The following is a 13,512-nucleotide window of genomic DNA, read 5'->3' as shown; positions in this document are numbered from 1 at the left end:
ACCTTCTGGGACCACAAGGGGAAATGTTGAGGATGAGCAAAGAGCTGCTTGTCTCTGGGACCTATTGTGTTGCATTCCCCGGCCTCCAGACAGGAACAAAATCTCATATCTGTGAAACAGAACTGCCTGAGCATCGTCTGAGACTCATCTGGCTCTGTGAAGCCTGTGGGGCTCCTGTTCCTCAACAGATGCCCATTTATTTCTCTAAACAGTTTGTGACATGTCTGACTCGGTGAGGGGACAGGAACATCTGGGTCACAGCTGAGCCAGACAGGCTGGAGGCAGAAGTGGAACTTGCACTGATGTCCTCCATTCCCTGTGCAGCACCAGGGCAGACACCGGACCATGGCCAGGAAGACGTCTGAATGGACAGAGAGGTCCTCCTGGTGTCCAGGAGGACAGCAAGGACTCAGCTCTTTCCCCTGTCCCCTTGCCTTGGGGTTCGACTGCTGAAGATCCAATTGTGCCTTGGTGCCAGCTTCAATTTGCAGATTGTCATGCCTGATCCATGAAGGGTGCAGCCACACCACCAGCAGCATTATTGACCCATCTGCATGAAAATTCCTGGCTGAAGAAGAACCCCACTTGCCATAGACTTTCTTCACAAGAGAACCAGCGCTAAACTGCCCCAAGAACTTATGTGGGACAGCTCCTGGGGAGGTGTGGTCCAGCCAGCCAAAATTCTCTCCTCCCTTGCTGCTTGAAGCCCAGGTGCCCCAAAGTGATGAGGCATCCAGAGAAGCCCCTGCCCAACCCCTCAGCTGGGCAAGGGGAACCCTGACCCAGCCACCCCAGCAGGCACCCGGGGCATTTGCAGCACCTCTGCTCCTTTCTCACCAAGAAAAAGGATGGGTGTTGGGTGAGATGTTCTCTGGCGACCTTCCAGTTAGGCTGAGAAATGGAGGTTGCTTTTACTCTCTGTGGCGACCAACTCTTTCAAGCCCAGAGATGACTCCGGGCAAACTTTTCTTTCTGGCTCTTTTGTGTGCTGGGCTGTTTTTCCTGGAGGCGGCTGCACATCAGCACAGCTGCCTGAAGTTTGCTTGTGAAACACAGGAATGTGAGCAGCTCCTCAGCTGTTGCTCTGACAGCTCCTCCTTGCAAGGCAGAGGCTGGACCTGTTAACTCATTCCCACCCATGCCTCCATCACTCCTGCAAGCACTTGGGCACAGATGCCCCAGAAGCATTAGGTTTTAAGCAGATTTTAAAGGATGGATGCCCCTTCCCATGTTGTTCTGCTGTTCCCCCTCTCTGAGTTTAGCCAAGCCGCTTGCTCCCACGCCGAGCAGGACCAGCTGTATCCCTGACTCCACCGGTCACCTCCAGCCAGGGGAGCAAGCCAGATTGCTCAGGCAGGATTCAGCCCGAGGAAGACAAGCAAGGTGATTTATCCCAGCCGGGGCAGTTTTGCTCCACAGCAGCCAACCTTGACAAACACTCCAGCTTTGTAGCGGTGACCCCAACTTCCAGAGATGTCCTGCTGCTGCCCCGGGATGCTGCGGGACACATGCAGATACCGTGGAGGGATTCTGAGCACCTTCTCCTGGCCCCAGGCATCCCAGCTCGGCCGGTTACTGACCTGTCTCCCATCTCCCTCAGCAGCAGGTGGGTCTGGAAGCGTCCAAGTGTCACGGGCCAATTTTTCTTATTTCTACCCACTTTGAGCTCTTCTTCTTCTTCTTCCAGCTACTTCGTTCATGCCTGCGGGTGCTGACTCACAGGAAGTCCGTGTCGGTGATGTAAAAGCTACCGGGGGAGGAGAGACAGAGAAAAGGGAGCTGGGTCAGGGAGGGAAGGGGCTTGAGGGTAGGAAACAGCAGCCCTAAAACCTTTTGGGTGTGGGTTGGGGGGATCCCCAGCCAGCGCTGCCGGCTCCTGGGAGCTGTAGTCCTTGGCGGGGATGCTGCTTGCACCTTCGCTTTGGAGGGTGCCTACGTTTGGTGGCTGAGGGCTGGTTTTGGGAAATGCAGTGCCCACGCTGCAGCAGGCTGGAAATAGCTTTTGATTTACATTAGTTCTCTCTTTAAATTGCATTTTTAGGCGGCTGAACTGCGCTGCTTTGCATTAGAAGTCCCCATTACGCACCTCTGAGACCTCACTGTGGATGCTTTCACTCTCTGTTCATGTGGCTGACACCCCCTTAGACTTCTGGAAGCAAGAAAAGCCACCCTCTTCTGCTCTTCCATCACCTTTCTGTCTGTGGATCTCAAAACACGTTGTCAATGGGAAATACAGTGAAGGGGGACGGTTGGTGAGACAGTGGCGGAGGCCAGGTCTGCATCCTCTGCTAGACACAGCGGAGGGAGTCCCCACCCAGTGAGTCCAAGAAAATTGTTTCCTCCAAGCGGCTGTGAGTCTCCCCGTGAGTCTCCAGCTCCCAGGGGAGGCTGGGCTGCCTGTTCCCGGGTGCTTCGTAGCAGTTAGCAGTCTGCCCAGATTGGGCTGTGGTTATAACCAGCAGCACTGATGCCTACAGAAATCCACAGTAAATCCATGGTCTTGCCAGTCTGGGTCACGTAGCAGATCCTGGAGCATTTGGTGGCTGCTGGACATGTGCTAATTTGGGGTGATGGAAAACCCAAGCCACGTCTCTGAAACAAAGGGTGATATTCCCAGGCACTGGAGCACAATTTTCTCAAATCTCAGGTCTTTACCTGAAACTTTTAGCCTGAGTCAGAGCTGGAGCCAGGGATGAGTCCCAGGACTGAGCTGGGTGATGCCATGCTGAATGGAGTGTAGGTGCATGGGTGCAAGGCTTGGTGCCCTCAGGGCTGGAGAAGTGTCCTCAGCTCAGCTGAATCACTCTTACAGACGCAGCCGCCTTGCCTGGCTGTTTATCACTGGCACCTTGCAGGTGGCAGCTTGGGTAGCACAGGTTAAAGTGCTGGGGGCACACACTCTCAGAATTAGGGCTTTTAAAAAAAATAGTAATTTTTAAAACATGAACATAATTGTACTGTAAAAAAAGAGTTCAGCCTGTACTGGTGGTTGCATGTTTTGTGCTTCTTAAGCTTTCTGATTTCAAATATGTGCTCACTGGTGTCACTTAGAAGCCAAACCAATGCCTCCTGACATCATTATTCAGATGAAATGAGTCCACAATGGTTTCAAAGCGTGACGTGGGAGAACAGAAAAGAAGGATGAGGTTGCACATCTGACATAGGTTGCTTCACAGAATCACAGAATGACAGGGGTTGGAAGGGACCTCTGGAGATCACCCAGTCCAAACCCCCTGCTAAGGCAGGCTCACCCAGAGCAGGGGGCAGGGTTTGAATATCTCCAGAGAAGGAGACTCCACAGCCCTCCTGGGCAGCCTGCTCCAGGGCTCTGTCAACCTCAAAGTAAAGAAGTTCTTCCTCATGTTCAACTGAAACCTCTTCTGCTTCAGTTTGTGCCCATTGCCCCTCGTCCTGTCGCTGGGCACCACTGAGAAGAGTCAGTGCTTGCAGGATTTTGTGGAGATCCAAAGTTTTGCCTCAGTTTCCCCATGTCTAAAATTGAGCTGAAATACTGTCACTATTATTTGTCTTTTACAAGAATTTAGTATCCTCAGGAAATAAAATATTATTATATCCCATTTTTGAAACCTTGGAAAAAACAGCTCCAGTTTTTCTGGACCTTTTGGGTAGGAAGTTGGACCTTCTGGATCACCCCATGTCACACTCCTGGCTCACAAGTGGCTTGCCAAGTGACTACAAAAAGGAGTGACACTGGCATTCTCTTTGCTTCTCTTTTCCCAGTTACAAAACAGAGAAGAAGGACAAAACCTGGGAGAAAGTGGATGTTTTTATGTTCTCTTTTTGTTTGGTTTGGGGTATTTTTTTGTAGTTAAGGAAGTGAGGTGACGCAGGAAGATTAAAACACTTGTCCAGTCAAAGGGGAAGCCCCAGGTGAAAGAGAAGCAAAGTCCTCTGACATCTGTGGCCTTACACTGTTGCACCAGACTCCTTTCTTGTCCTTAGTAGGGGCGGTGATATGTGGTGACTCGGTTGACAAATTGTCCTGGTGAAGACCAGGTATGGAGGCATCATCTGCCCTAACGCAGGTGGATGGGGAGTAGCAACCTGATGCTGCTATTGCACTCATTTAGCAGTGAAGAGCCTTTGGAAGAGGGGTCCTGTTTCTTGCCACCGTCTGTGCCTGCACCCCCCTTGAATGGGACTGTGGGTCCAGGATGAGTCAATTGAGCTGGATGACTTGGGAAAGCACCCTGAAAAAAAGAAAAAGAGGAAAACTCCTTGAAGGGCTTTCCACTGTTCCAGGCAGCTGAGTGCTCTTTTTCATCTCTCCTGCCTCAAACTCATTTCTTTCGCGAATGTTATGCATGTAGGACAGGTAAAGACCTCATGGAATGGGATGGAAGAGCAAAGGGTGAGTTAAAGTCTACTTTCCACAAAACTGGGCAGCAAGGGCACAGCTAATTAGCTGGGGAGACAGACACGAGGGGCAAGGGCTGGGGACACTGTGGCTGCCATTCATCTGGGAAGACATTCATTCCAGACTTTGAAACCATGATCACTGAAAGCAAGGTATGGATCAAGGTCCTCTTGGATTTTATTACAAGCACAAGAAAAACAAAATATGATGTAAGAATACAGGCGGGCGTGGCACTGATTCTGCTGGGTCTTGGACAAGGATGGGATTTTTTTGTAACTCTCATCCATGGAGTAGGAGAGGCCCAGAGGTGATGACAGCCCAAGCTGCAGAGCACAGGCTGAGTTTGCGTCCCTTCTGGTTCATGGATAGGTACAGGTTTCTCCAGAAGGTGATTCAGGGGAAAAGAAAACTTAGTCAGATATCCTGAATCACCTCTGAAAGAGCTTTTTCCTCTATTTTGACAGGTGATAGAAGACATGAAGAAATCTGGATGTATAGTTCAAGGTCTGAAGGGAAGCAAAGTCCCATCAGCATCACTGATTTTCACCACCCCGGGATGGTGGCTGCCAGCAGGGATCCTGTGTGGCCTTTACATTTGCATTCACCCTGGCCATGCCCAACTCCCTCTGGTCATCCAAACACAGTGGCCACGGAGAGGAGAAAGCACAGCCTTTTGCAGAGATGAGCAGCCTGGTCCACCTTTCCTGGTGGGTATTTTAGCCCACTATATCCCCACTCTTATCTACAGCACCTGATACACCACAGTGAAGATCTTATAAGGCTTATCCTTGGCATGGAGCTCCCTGCCCTGGGGATAGTGCCTCCTTGGCCTTGCTTGTCTTGCTCCTTGTGAAGGATGTTGCTTGGTCTCCTTTCAACCCTGTAGACAACTTTGGCCCTTCCTCCTGTGGATTCCTCATCTTCAAGAAGTGCTTCCCACGTGTACAACACTGATACACTTTGTGTGTCTTCAGGGCTTGGTACAGTGTATCTCCTCACAATGCTTGGGTTTTTTTATTCTCCTTCTTGCTTTCCCCCCACTGGTTTTGCTGGTGGAGTGTCCTTCATGTATCCTTGCCTTTGTTTTTCCCACTTGGGGTGCACAGACCTGGGTGAGCGTCTGGAGGTCACATCTTCTTGGTTCTCAGCTTTCCCCAGAAGAGTGGGCTGATATGCTTTGCTGCCGAGGAATGAATGTTTCCAGCTACTGTATTTCCAGCCAGCATATTTTTATTCTTGTCTTTATTCATCTTTGTTGAGATTTTTGTTGGGGGGGAAGCTCTCACTTCTCCTTCCTTATTTCATTTCCTGGTCTGGTTCCAATTTTTAGCATCCCTTTCATGAGGCTTCTACCTTCTTCAAACCACCATACTGTAAACCTGCTGGGCAAGACATGAAATAAAACTGCATCTCAGTGCCAAAGCTGGAAAAAAAGCACATCCAGAGCTGTCATTTATAGAGTAAGTGCTTGAATTGCCCTAGCTAAAGTAAAGAGCAGGAACTGGGGCTTGATGCAGAAAGCACCAGAGGTTGATACTGGGACTCCTGTGTTCAGCTCTGAGCCCTGGCATTGAGTTATCCCCTCTGCTCCTGCCTCTGCTTCAGTTAATTTCCAAGTTTTGCCTATGTTTTTATTTTATTTGGAAGGGAGAGTGCTTGTTTTACTCCCTCTCTCTCCTGACCACTACTCTGGTTGCAGCCAACCATGGAAATACAACAGGCTGTCACATCCCCTGCCCTTTCTTGCTGTTGCACTCTTAGAAACATGCGTGCTGCTATTTCCATCAAAAGCACTTATAGCCCTTATTCATTCACCCATTTTAATATAAGCACTTAGGAAACCCGAAGAGCCCTCTATTTAAAGTAGACCTGGATAAATACATGGTAGTATCTGATATGCTGTCAAGCCAAGAGTTTGTTCCAGGTAAACTTAAAAACAATTTTTCAACTTTTTTTTTTTTTTCCTGGAAAACAAACATAAATCTAAACAAACTTTTGAATATCTTTTGCTTTCACCCTGCAATGAAACTTCTCTTTTTAGGATAGGGTTCTAAGCGAAAGAAAAGCACCTCCAGCCTCCCAAAATGCAAAGCTTGTGGTTATTTTTGAAGTAAGAAGATTTTGAAGTAAGGCGACACAGCCTGAGCCCAGCAGCAGTCCTTGGCTGTGCCACCTTGCACAGTGTCTCCGGGGGAGCCTGACCCACTGTTTGTGGTGACATTTGTTTACCAGAATTGAATATTTTTACATCGGTGGATGCAGGATTCACATTGGCAGCGTGTGGGTATAGAGGGCATATGCAGACTGCACAGATGTATGATGCTGCTATTATGTGCCTGCTGTCCAAAATTCTCCTGCAGACTGGGGTTAAACCCTGGGAATCATCCTGCTGAGGGCAGCAAATTCCTTTTCTCCTGAAACTCGGCATCTGGCTGGCCATGCTGGCATGCAATACTGGCACAGACCTTCACAGCCCTGTACCACTTTACATGCTGGGTGTTTGGCAATTAATTTGTGAAAAGCAGGCAGAGTGGAGTTAAGCAATGTTAGGCTGTGCCTTAGCAGCTGAGCTGCTCTCAGCTCCCAGCATCTGCAAGCAATTTGGTGAGCAGAAAGGGGCCCCCTTATGTTGAGCTAAAGATGGATCAGGCTTATTACTTGCATGGAGATGTTTAAATTAAAAGTAGGCTGCTATTCTCTTTACTACAGACTTTTTCCTATATTTAACAAGGAAGCCTTTCGGAGTTAGAAGAAGTTCCATTCTGACAGACAACTAATCACAGGGGCCGAAGTGCTGAGCCGCAGGAAACCCATGTCAAAGGTCTGCAAAAACTCTCCAGGAAAAAAAGGAGAGAAAGGGGCTCAAAGGGAGGCAGGCAGTGCTGCAGGAATAGTGCTCCCAGACCACCTGGGCTAGGTGCTTCCACCGTCCCTGAGAGCATCCCTCTTCCCTGGGACCATAAGATGGTTACTGGTGCATGGGGTTCGACCTCCCCAGGAGCATCCCTCTTCCCTGGGACCATAAGATGGCGACATGCCAGAGGGCTGGAAAAGCAAATGATGAAAGCCTACAGGTCCTGCTTGGAACAGGAGCTCCCCATGATCTGTCCCCCCGGGCTTTGATAGAGACAAGCAGCAAGGAACACCTATAGGGTCTGGGGTGATTTCAACCATACACTGCGTTATGGACACGGGGAAAGTCTCGGCGAGATCAGCTGTGCCCCACCTGTGCCTTTAAGCTGCTGCAGAGTGAGCAAGGGGATGCTGATCTGGGACTTGTTTTCCCATTTTCCTGTTGCAGCCACCAGGGCTGGTGTGGGGGTGTGAGCTACCTGATTTTGGATGGTCTGTCCAAGGAAATGCATCACAAGCTCCTCAGCTTCTGGTCACACCTGAGCTGGTGACAGAGGCAGGCATGCAAGGGGCGGGTTAGAGAGCTTTGCAATTAAGGATCAGCTTGTAATGATGATGGCATGTGGGCTCATGCTCAGGAAATGAGCTCTCCTGATTTATCTTTCCTTTCCGCACTTCAGCTTCTGTGCAAAGATGCAGGCAGAGAGGCTCACAGGTGCTTTTGGGACCACTGTGGTACCCGTGTGCCCTGGCATCCCTTCTCTCTCCTGCTGCCTCCCTCTGACAGCCCTGCACACCCTGTCTCTGTGTCTGGGAGCAGTGGGGGCCGGCTGGGCCCCGGGGGGGGGGAGCCACAGGGAACCTTGTGCAGGCAGTGCCCATGGGGTGCAGTCACTCAGGGGCTGGATGTAGTGGGCAGAAGCTCCATTTTGGGTTGATCAGGGCCATTAAGGCTTACTGGTGCCTTCAGGACTCTGATGCTCAGCCTAGGAAAACAACAACGGGTGATGCTTTGAAGAGAAGAGCAAGAACCCAGGAAGGTGCAGGAACACCCACAAGCCCATTCCTCCACCACCCCGCCATGAGCAAGGTGTATGTGAGACTTGATCTGGATCTAACACCTTCTCACAGGGAAGCCCAGGCTTTCATGGTGGTTTTCAGGCTCTGTGTCTCTCCTTCACGTTGTTAGATCCGATGCACAACTCATTTTTGCCATCCCATCAGAGGCTTTACAGTCACCCCTTCCATACTTCACACCCCCCCCACCTCTCTCTGCTCTTCAACCCCAAGCTAGTTAAAGTTATTATAAATTAACTTGATCAAAGTAACACGTTCTCTGTCACAAGGGTTTTTCTGATTCTTTGCCTGCCCACTCCGATGGGGAAGTTTTGGGCCCTGCAATGCCGGGTGAATACGTGTGCGCCCCGGACCATGCGCAACGAGCTGCAGCTCATCTGTGCAGCAAAAGGCTCTCAGGAATCTCTGCCTGCAGCCCCTGACCAACGTGTTGAGCCGTGACTGAGGATAACTGGTTTTCAGGGCTGCTTAACTTGTAGTTCACGAGATCAACATTCAGCTTCCCAGGTCCTTTCTCCCCAAAGTGAGCTCACACCAGCACTGTTCCCAGCGCTCCTACAGGGACTGGTTTTCTGCTCTGCAGACACGTCTAAGGGTGAGTGAACTTTGGCACAGGAGTAATGATGGCTTATTCTTGCATGACTTCAAAACCCCATTACTCTCCTAGCAGAAGTTGTCTTCTGTGTTCAGACTCTCACTCTTCAGTCTGTTTTGTTCCTCAGAGGCCAACACACATGTAGAAATGAGAACAGTCTCTGCCTTATTCCACTTGCAAAGCATCTTATCCTATTTTTCAGGTGATGAAAAAGGAGAAAATCTTGTGAATTGGTTGGGAAGGATCTCCAGATCTCTGCTTCCTACTTCTGCTTTCAGTTTGAAGTGACTTGGAGGAGGTCGGTGTCCTTGAAACAGAAGTTCCCCAGGGAAGAGGCCAGACAAGGAAGCAGAAGAGACAGAAATCAGCTTGGGGTGGAAAAAAAGACAGAGCAGTGGGGCTCTGCAATGTCCCCCGTGGGGCAGCGGTCCTTTTACGAAGGATAGCAATGGGCTGTAATCACCTCCTGTGCGATTTAGCAGGGAGCCACGGGCCAGCACTGCCCGCCTCACCTACCCCATCACATGAAAATCTGCAGGTGGGGCCTAGTCAGAAGCTTGGGTCCTTTGATGAAGATCTCTTGCCTTTGCTTTGTTCCAGCACAAGAAATCACTTTTAAGGGAGGGAGCGTGTTTTGGGTCAGGAGATGGAGGCAGTGGCTCCAAGCGTGCCTTGGCTCCAGGCAGTCCAGCTTGATGACCTGGTCCCACGTGGTGCTACCTGGTTGCATCACCTTGGCTCTGGTGGGATGAGAGGTAACTAAGGTGGTGGTGGTAAATACTCACTCCCCATGGAGGCTGCTAGTGGAAAGTGAACAGATAAAGCATGTGCAGAAGTATGTGATGATGAATGTCCTATTGCTCACCCAGTTTTCACCCTGGTCTTTTTCCTCTCCTCACTCCTGATCTGTGGAGACACCACAGCTTGGGATTCTCAAAGAAGTTCTCATGGGAACTATCACATTCTCAAAGGGCAAGTAAACATCCCAAGGCACTTATGTTGGAGCAGATGTTTGCTCTGGCCCCAAAGACTCTCTCATTCCCACCATACCAGAACATGCTGAATGCCAATCAGCTCCACACGTCCCATCGAAGCATGAAATACTCACTCTTGCACAAGTACTCCCCAACACAGGCTGTCTCCATCTCTCCTCCAGACAAGCCATGCTGAATGCTGGAGCCAGAACTGATGCTGAGATGATACACACAGATAGTCAACGAATCAACGAGGTGATGAAAAAAAGTCCCACAGCCAGATCCCTCCTACAATCCATAGAAACAATGTGCACAGCCAGAAACAGGACAGCAATTGTCTCAAGACAAGCTCTACCTGACCCCCTGTGCAAGACTAGAAGATTTCTTTTTAAAAGTCATCAAAGTCTGGACCTCTCTTTGTTAACATAACTTTTACTTTGATTTAACTCCATTGGTTTCAGCTTGACCATGTTGAATTTACTGTAAAGTCCTGAAGGCAAAATCAGACCTTGTGGGCATCCTTTTCACTTGGTGACCGAAACTGCTCAGTGAATGCTTACAGATGTGGTTTTCTGCATAAAATCTGTGCAGTGGAGAATATAATAATAGAATATACAAAGCAAGTGATGCACGTTGCAAGTTGCTCACCACCCACTAACAGATGCTCAGCCAGTTCCTGAGCAGTGGTCACTGTGCCCTGGCCAGCTCCCCCCAGTTTCTACACTGAGCATGACGCCCTATGGTCTGGGATAGCCCTTGGGCCAGTTGGGGTCAGCTGTCCTGGCTGTGCCCCCTCCCAGCTTCTTGTGCCCCCGGCAGATCATGGGAAGCTGAAAAGTCCTTGACTTGGTGTAAACACTACTTAGCAACTACTAAACCATCAGTGTGTTATCAACATTATTCTCATACTAAATCCAAACCACAGCACTATGCCAGCTATTAGGAAGAAAATTAACTCTATCTCAGCTGAAACCAGGAAACAGCATTATCTGGGAGCCTTTTTAATGGATGTAGGGAACAGGATGAAGGCTATTTTGCTGCTGGGGGGTGAGGATTTTGGCAGCTTTGTTCAATCTCCAGATAAATCCGTTTTTTATCACGGAGCTGGGATTATTCCAGAAAGGTCAAAGCCTCCCATGAGTCCTGTGTCCTTCTAGCCCTACGCAGACACTTTAGGGCACTTCACAAGGTTCCTATCTGTGGGTCACTGACTGGAGCCCTGGGGTCAGTATGTGGAGGTCTGAGCTCCGGCACGGTTGCTGGAGAGCTGGTCAACACAGTCAGCAGAGCCTGCAGAACTCTTCACCAACAACATCCATTTGATTACCGCTGGTACCTGTCTTGCTCTGGCATTCACCTGATGCATTGTGGGTAGAATGTAGTGTGGTTCTCTCAGTGACAGTTTATGAGAAAAAAAAAAAACCAACAGAGAAGAGGCTCTCTTTGTTTCCTTTTTTCTTTAAACACTTACTTTATTGAGGAGATATTACAAACTATCAGTCCTGATTTTCCCCAGAAGCTGGGACACCCACATTGGCCATGGTCAATGGTGGAAGACCCAGTGATGTCCAGGAAAGTTACTGACATTGACTCACTGCCCTCTCTGTGAGGCTGTTCTGCTTTGCCAGTTTGGCTCAGCCACTTTCTTCCCCAGGACAGAGTTTCCCAGTCCTGCAGTGAAGTATCTACCCACCATATGGCCCAGACTCATTTTTCTAACAAGGGTGTCCCTTAGACTCCCCTAGAACACCCTAATTTTTTTGTTTTCTCCTATATGTATGACTTTTCTGTCCCAGAAATGAATGTCCACCAGGTTAGAGGGACTTGAGGGGAAGTTTCATATCACTCAGTTTGGCCATGGTTTACAGGTGAGAGGACAGAGGTAGGCTCCTTCAGAGGCTGTCAGAGCTTGCTGTTTGAAATCATGTCCTGAGCCTGACTACATCAAAGGCTGAGGGACTCTAAACACCAAAATTTCTCTGTGCTTTTGGGGTTTGACAGCTGTGCTCAGTGTTGGGCTTGAGTCACCACATCAAAACACCTCAATGCAAATGGTGTCCAAGCAGCTGGTAAAGGCAAAGCTCAAGTGCAATTTGTCCTGTTCCCCTGCTTCCCTCCACACCTCAGTTTCCCTGCCTGCAGACCAAGCTGCTCCAGAGTAGGCAGTGCAGACAATCAGCAGCTTGGGGCTGAAGCATCACAGCAGGTAGTTGCCCAAAGTCATACTACATGACTTTCAGATGGGTCCAAGAGGAAAAGGCGTGAGCCTTGGGGGTGGGGAGGAGGCTTCTTTTCCTACACAAAACCAGAGAGGTAGAGCTACTATTTCACCATGGAACAGTTTTCCACTTGCCTTTTGGACTCTACATATTAAAGCAACACAACGAACCCTAATATGTGTCTTTGCTCTGTGGTGCCCAAGTGGCCATGTAGTAGTGCTGCAGGGAAATCTTGGGGAGTGACTCAGGGGATTGCGGATTCCCTCCACATCTCCATTTCACCTGGGACTTTCAAGACACAAAGATCCATCTGACCGAGGAACACTCAAACAAAACCATCAGCAATGAGCAGTAAGGATGGCTGAACTGTCCATGCTTTTGGGTAGCTGCACAGTCCCCTTTACACCAGGGAGAGGAAGGGAAAACATCCCAACAGGGAAATAATTTCCATTTTTGTAGTCCATAAAGTCTGAAGACTTTTTAGTCTATTTTTGCTGATCGGGTTGAATTTCCTAAATCATACCCAATAAAGTCATTATCCTACCAAGAGCTTCACAGTAACAGGTAGGGAAGCAGGTGGCTGAGAACCAGCACCAGTGTCAGCTCGAGCTGATGAAGTCACCAGTGCCTCTGGGACTTGTGGTGGCAAAGCCACCTGCTCATCAGAGATGTAAAACTCAATGCTAAGAAAAGCCATTCTCATTTACATCCACGCAGTGGAGTTGTGGGGGCACAAACCAGAGCACAATCTGCTGGCCTCTGAGCTAGCTTGGAAAAACAGTCACTGATTTTGCACAACTAACTTTTAGGCACCTGGCTTAAGCCAATCTGGAAGCCTGGTTTAAGGCTTAAAACCCTGTCTGTCTGGCAGTAGTTTCTCCCAAATCTGTCCCCCAGTTGACTAGGGTCCATCAGTCCAGTAGGATCAAGGTGTAGATCAGAGCTACATGAGGGGGAAGATGGGAGTTGGCCCTTGCTTTAAAACCTTGCCTAGATGGGAGAGGTTTCCTTCAGCTTTCTCAGAAGCACAGTAATGTAAGAAAAAGAAATCCTACCTGGTCCTTCTGGTTATATATCGCCCCCACAAGACAATTTTGGCATCCACAACTTTGGCAGCCTTTAGAGGCACAAGCATACCATTACAAAGGATGCCAAGCTTTTATCTCTCCATCTCCAAGTGCTCTGAGGAGGTTTGGTTCTCCAGCCCCATGGGTGTGAGCAGGTGATATCCAGAGGGTTGTCCTCAGAAAAGCTGCAGAGGACTGGTTTCCAGCAGTGGTCTGCCCCCTTAACCTTACTGTCCCTTCAGGTTGACCTCCCCACCCCCAGATACTGCACACCTAAGGAGAGCAAAATTTGTCTCCATCCCTCCCCTTTCCCAAATGACTTTCCCCCAGAGGTGGGCACCAGACCCAT

The sequence above is a fragment of the Egretta garzetta genome, unplaced genomic scaffold (genome assembly GCF_000687185.1).
Source record: "Egretta garzetta isolate BGI_Z169 unplaced genomic scaffold, ASM68718v1 scaffold117, whole genome shotgun sequence".
Lineage (NCBI taxonomy): Eukaryota > Metazoa > Chordata > Aves > Pelecaniformes > Ardeidae > Egretta > Egretta garzetta.
Note: the sequence above shows the minus strand (reverse complement) of the source record.